This window comes from Suricata suricatta, chromosome 8 (assembly GCF_006229205.1).
Source record: "Suricata suricatta isolate VVHF042 chromosome 8, meerkat_22Aug2017_6uvM2_HiC, whole genome shotgun sequence".
NCBI classification, from domain to species: Eukaryota; Metazoa; Chordata; class Mammalia; order Carnivora; family Herpestidae; genus Suricata; species Suricata suricatta.
The window spans coordinates 55905609-55912526 of NC_043707.1; the positions used below are offsets into that span (position 1 = coordinate 55905609).

Sequence of the window (6918 nt, forward strand, 5' to 3'; positions counted from 1 at the left end):
TGCAATTATTACCACTTCATATAAAATTATTCCTTTACCACAATCAACTTTATATACCAGGGAATCCCTATTATAAAACTGATGCATTATAGATTCTTTTTTTTTTCAAAGCTGTCTCACTAAAGGAGAAGACAAAGTGATTCTTTATTAGAAGTACACACAACTACAGGTTATGTGTATATTTGAATACTAGCATTAACAGAATTTGCTTGTATACTGGACGTAAAGTGTGAGAAAAAATAAACGATTCTTACAAAGGAGAAATGCAGGGGCGCCTGAGTGGCTCAGTTGATTAAGCAGCCAGCTTCGGCTCAGGTCATGATCTCATGGTGTGTGGGTCCGAGCCCTGTGTCGGGCTCTGTGCTGACAGCTGGCTCAGAGCCCGAAGCCTGCTTCAGATTCTGTGTCTCCCTCTCTCTCTGACCATCCTCTGCTCACGCTGTCTCTCAAAAATAAATAAAAAAGACATTAAAAAAATTTTTTTAATAAAAAAAAGTAGAAATGCAAAATTAAATTAAATGGTGGAACACTGTAGAACAAATAATTTGAATCGCAAAGAAATTAATGTTTTCATTTTGGACAAATTACTTGGATATTCACATGGAGGGATTTGTTACGGAGATAGTTGAATTAAAGGACTGCCGCTCAAGGAGACATTGGGCTAGAGGTAAAAGAGGAAGAGTCTTCAGTTTTCATGTTTAAAGCCAGTGTACTAGATTAAAGTATTGAAGGGACGAAAGTAAACAAAGAAGAAAATATATCCCAAGAGAAAAACAGACAGTGGTCCTCCGGAGGCCAAATGAAGACAGTTACTCCATTTCCAGTTTCTGAGACATAAGATACAAGAGAATAAACTACGTCAAGAATGTTCTCAGGGCACCATGAAATTTTAATTGGAACAAAATGGAGAATGGGAAATTCAGAGAAATATTAGACGTGGGAGATCTCGTTAGAAACTGTGCATTCAACACAGAGAAAGTGTTACCATAGTGGGGTGAAGCATAGGATTCAATCAGAATAGGGGAATCACATGGCATATAGAAATGAGAAGCCAGGTAAATAAAGCATGACAGCTGAGTCTTGTGCTTCTTTTGATGCCTAGACGTTAAGTAGGAATAACTAGTGCATTATTCTTGATGAATTCTTTGTGGCAAGATTCTGAGATGTCTGTAGAGTGGAGATGAAGGAGGTTTTGTCACTTAGAGACAGTCATTGTGCAGGGACCCCTCTATAGTGGCAGCACTGAAAGGAACAGAAGACTGTGGAAGGCTTCATGGGCAAACAGTGTTTTCTCCCCTGACCATGGTGTGGAGGCAGAGGGAGGGGTGATGGAGCCAGGGCTGTGTGAACCTCTCTTGATTGCTTTTGGTCAACTATCCAGTCATGGTCCACAGTAAATTATTCTTATGAAAAGGCTGAGCTCTGAAGGTCCCAAATTAAGTCAGACTATTATAATATAATTGTTTTTAAAATTTGCTCAACACTTTGTATGATTGTCTTAGTAGAGACTTGAGAATATATAATTTAAAATTATAGTGTGCTCCATTTTATGAAGTGATTGCCTGAAGAGGGTGGAGTAAATAAATAGCATAGTAAGGACATTGTAAACTTGAATACTCTGTAGCATAGTCCATTGTTTTTTTCTGGGGGTATGAATATTTAATTTGAAATCTAACTCATTCCTTCATTGTCTAATTTTTTTTTTTACTTCTTTTGATGTTTTAAATAGGATATGAAATAAGACTGCACTTCCATGTATGTACAACATTTTTTGTAAAACAGTATTTATGTCAATATATTCTTAGGTAGTATTTCAAGATCAGGATTTGTGGAAAAATAAGTTGTATATTTCCTAGGCTGCCTGATGAACCTGGTTCTGTAATGGTTATCATACCTTCTCTTTGTAAGATAATTCATGTCTGGAATATTTTCAGAAGCAAGTTCAAACCCACATAGTACTCTTGTGTAAGTACACTTGTTTTCAATTTACCTTCTCATATAGAAAGCAAAATTTTAAAAAAGGAGCATGAAGCTCAACGAGTGAGGTGATAATACAATCAAAATCAAAGTGAATTGAAGGCAGCACAAAAATCAATAAAGTTATTAATGCTTACTATTAAAATTAAGTGTAATTTAAGATTTTAAACTCAGGTTATGGTTTAAATTCAATATTTAACTAGTGACATACCATTAATTGATCTATTTTTCATATAGGCATAAACAATCTCAAGACAGTATTAATACAACCAAGCAAGTTAAATCACAAACATGTGATGCTACATTGATGATGGTAAGGTCTGTGGGTGCATGTGTGAAGATAAGTGAAAATCTATTGCTAATAATCATTGTACTATAATTCTTACCTAAGACTCAGCAGATTAAAAAAATAATACTCACTGACAAAATATTTATCTCAACTAGCAAAAATTTCACTGCAAATATGTTCAAACAAATGCAGCTTCAGAAATCCACGTAACAATTCATTATGGTGGTCATCTTTTGTTCCATTTACAGACTTGTATATTTAAAGTAGTCTTTAATATTGAATGTTATCTGCAAACACTAAAAGTCTTCTGTAAGTAAGTAATAGTAACATATGGTAAGGGTATTGATAAGATTCAAAAAATACTACCGAATTATTATTTCTGTGAGCACTATGTTCAAATCACGAGTTCTATATTTAAGTTACAATGTAACTTACTTACATTGTAACTCTAGTATAGAGAGAAAAATATACACAACATGTAATATTTTCCCATTTACTACTAATTTGTGCTCTGTAGATAGTTCTAAAGTTGCTTCAAGAGCAATACTATTGTACTTAAATTTGATTTTAGCAAAAAGCAAGAAGCAAATTTTTTAAAAGTCTTTTTTAATGTCTATTTTTGAGAGAGAGACAGAGTGTGAGTAGGGAGAGGGCAGAGAAAGAGGGAGACACAGAATCTGAAACAGGCTGTGAGCTGTCAGCACAGAGCCCAATGCAGGGCTTGACTCACAGACTGTGAGATCATGACCTAAGCCAAAGTTAAATGCTTCATGTACGGAGCTACCAAGTGCCCCAAAAAGCAAATAATTTTGAGAAATAGATTTCTATACAATGCAGTTTATTTCTTACAGAACCCACATATATTTTGCTATAAGGCACAGTAGGTTACTGGTGGTTGCATCCCTAAAAATTTAGTATTTAATATATCAGTGTTAAAAAAAATCTTTATTTTACTTGATACTGTTGCCAAAAAGGTTAAAAGCATTTTAATGACAAGCCAAGTTTTCTGAATGCATTGGAGAAAATACAGCTGAGGAAATTGACTATTACTCTAAGCAAGCAAAATCTTTAACTCCTCTGCAGCATGTTTCCTCCTGTGTTAATAACTGTTCCCCACACAGGTATACCTAGGGGATATTGCAGGTTCAGTTCCAAACCACTGTGAGAAAGTGAATATTGCAATAAAGCTATTCAAAATGAATTCATTGTTTTCCCAGTGCATATAAAATTTTGTACCATACTGTAGTCGAGTGAGTGTACAATAGCATTATGTCTAAAAGACCAATATTGATACCTTAATTTAAAAATAATTTATTGCTGGGGTACCTGGGTGGCTCAATTGGTTGAGCATCTGACTTTAGCTCAGGTCATGATCTCACGGTTCGTGAGGTTGAGCCCTGCGTTGGGCTCTGTGCTGTCGGCACAAAGCCCACTTAGGATCTTCTGTCCACCTCTTTCTGCCCTTCTTCCACTCATGCTTGATCGCTCTCTCTCTCAAAAATAAATAAACATTAAAAAAGTACTTTATTGCAAAAAAATCTAACCATCATCTGAGTTTTCAGTGAGCAGTAACCTTTTTGAAGATGGAGAATTTTGCCTCAATGTTGATGGCTGCCGACTGATCAGGGCAGTGGCTGCTGACGGCTGGGGTGGGCTGAGGCGATTTCTTAAATAAGGCAACAGTGAATTCTGAGGCATCAATTGACACTTTTTTTCACAAATGTTTTCATTGTAGCATGTGATGCTTTTTGATAGCATTTTATCCACAGCAGATCGTCTTTCAGAATTGGTCAATTCTTTCATCCCTGACACTACTTTATTAACTAACTTTACGCAATAGCCTAAATGCTTTGTTATCATTTTAACAATCTTCACAGCAACTTCACCAGAGTAGATTCTATCTCAAGAAACTCTTTTCTTTGATCATCACAAGAAGCAGCTCCTCATTATTAAAGTTTTATCATGAGATTGCAGACATTCAATCCCACCTTCCGGCTCCATTCTAATTCTCTTGATATTTCCACCACATCTGGTGTTACTTTCTCCACTGAATTTTAAATCCCTAAAGTCATGTAGGAAGGTTATAGTCAACCTCTTTCAAACCCCTGTTAATGTCGATATTTTGACTTCTTGCCTTGAATCATGAATGTTCTTATCGGCATCTACAATAATGAATCTTTTCCAGAAGGTTTTCAATTTACTTTGCTTGGGTCTATCAGAAGAATCTCTGTCCGTGGACACCGTAGTTTTACAAAATCTATTTCTTAAGTAATAAGATTTGAAAGTCAAAATGACTGCATAATCCAAGGGCTGCAAAATGGATGTTGTGTTAGCCTGCATGAAAACAACATGAACCTTGTTGACATCTCCATCATAATTCTTGGGTGACTAGGTACGTTGTTAAAGAGTAGTAATATTTTGAAAAGAATCTCTTTTTGTTCTGAGCAGTTCGTCTCAATATTAGGCTTATAATATTTGGTAAACTGTGCTGTAAACAGATGTGCTCTCCAGGACTTTGTTGTCCATTTACAGAGCACAAGCAACGTAGATTTAGTCTAATTCTTAAGACCCCTAAGGTTTTCAGAATGGTAAATGAGCATTGATTTCAACTTCAAATCATCTGCTGCATTAATTCCCAACAAGAATTAGTATTCTTCGAAGCTTTAGGCTGAGCATTTACCTCTCTGTAGCAATGAAAGTCCTAGATGGTATCTCCTTCCCAGAGAAGGCAGTTTTGCCTACATTTAAAATTTATTATTGACTGTAGCCACTGTAATTAATTATCTCAGCCAGATCTTCTGGATGACTTACCTCAGCTCTTACATCAGCATTCACTGCTTCACCTTGCACTATGATATTATGAAGATGGCTCTTAAATCTCACAAACTAACCTCTGCTAGCTTCCAACTTTATTCTGCAGCTTCCTCACCTCACAGCCTTCATAGAATCAAAGAATTAAGGCCTTACTCTGGCTTAGGCTTTGGCTTAAGGAAATGTTATGGCTGGTTTGATCTTGTACCTAGACCAGGAAACTTTTCTCCAAATTGGCAATAAGTTTGTTTCACTTTCTTATTACTCATGTTTTCAACAGAGCAGTACTTTTAATTTCCTTCAAGAACTTTTCATTTGCTTTCACAACTTGGCTAACCGTTTGACAAAAGAAACCTAAGGTTTGGCCTATCTCAACTTTGACATGCCTTCCTCTCCATGCTTAATCATTTCTAGCTTTTGATTTCAAGTGAGAGACTTGCAACTCTTCCTTTCACTTGGACACTTAGAGGCCATCATAGGTTTCTTAATTGGTCTAATTTCAATATCTCGGTGTCTCAGAGGAAGAGGAGATCCAAGGAGACAGAGAAGATAAGCAAACAGCCAGTTGGTGGAGCAGTCACAACACACTCAACATTTGTCAACTGTTTGCCATCTTATGTAGGTGTGGTTTGTGGCACCCCAAAACAATTGCAATAATGACATCAAAGATTGCTAATACAGATCACCCATAGCAAATCTAATAATAATGAAAAAGTATGACATGTTCCAGGGATTATCAAAATGTGGCACAGAGTCACGAAGTGAGAAAATGCTGTTAGAAAAATTATGTCAATTGATTTCTTCGAATAAGAGTTATCACAAACCTTCAGATTGTAAAAAAAAAAAAAGCAATATCTTCAAAGTGCAATGAAACAAGATATAGTAAAAGAAAGTATGCCTGTACATTAGAGAAATACTTGACCCTTCATAGGTATGGAATAAAGAAAGACATAACATATGAAGAAAGTACAATATGTCAATATAAAATCTGAAGCAAAACAAAACCAATTATGAAATTCAAAGTTATTCATGAAAAAATGGATATGAGAAAATTTAGTCAGTGTAGGAATAGTTATTTGATAAATATGAAAGTACCTAGTCTTCAGGAAATAAAGATATTTTATAGCAAAACAAAAATATGAGAGAAAATAAATTACTTAAAGTCATAATTGAAAAATAAAGAGAAATAATTTGTGTAATTAATGTGATACCTTATTCATACAATTAACATTCAATTAGTTTGATCATAACGGTTATGTAAAGAATTCTTATAAACACTAAATATTAATATATAAGGAATATTGTACTATTTAGTAGAAAAACATTCATGGAAGATTTGAACTGAATACTGTTGCAATTAGCCAATATATATACTAAGATTCAATTTATGTTCTCATTTGTGATATCTTTCTCTTTCTGATATTACTAATCATACATCTCTTGAACAAACCTGATTAGTGAGGTTGCATATTACCTATTTAAATCACCACAGTATCTCTAACTCAGAGTAAATAATAGCTTTGGGCAACAATAAAATGTGACTAATGGCCTTGTTCATTTGAACACTGGAAGAAGAGGCAGAATCACTCATGGAAAATTGTGATTGGTGGAATGAATAAGTGGTAATTGCTTCCCATTAAATAAACAAAGGACACTAACATATATTAATACATTAACAGTTTATTACAGTTTAGACATATTCTAATCAACACTGACAGCAATTGAATAGATTGGTTGCACCCAAAGGTGCTGTTTATTAATTTATCTTAACAAATAATGATGTTGTGTCAAAGTAAATTATGTTTCTTCATATGTTGCAGGTTTTTCTATTGAAACTTGAA

At 34.7% G+C, this 6918-nt stretch overlaps 1 pseudogene; it reads right to left on the reverse strand.

Annotated features, from left to right (window-relative positions):
• Positions 1-3805: 3805 nt before the first annotated feature.
• On the reverse strand, positions 3806-5551 carry LOC115297615 (annotated as a pseudogene).
• Positions 5552-6918: the final 1367 nt, after the last annotated feature.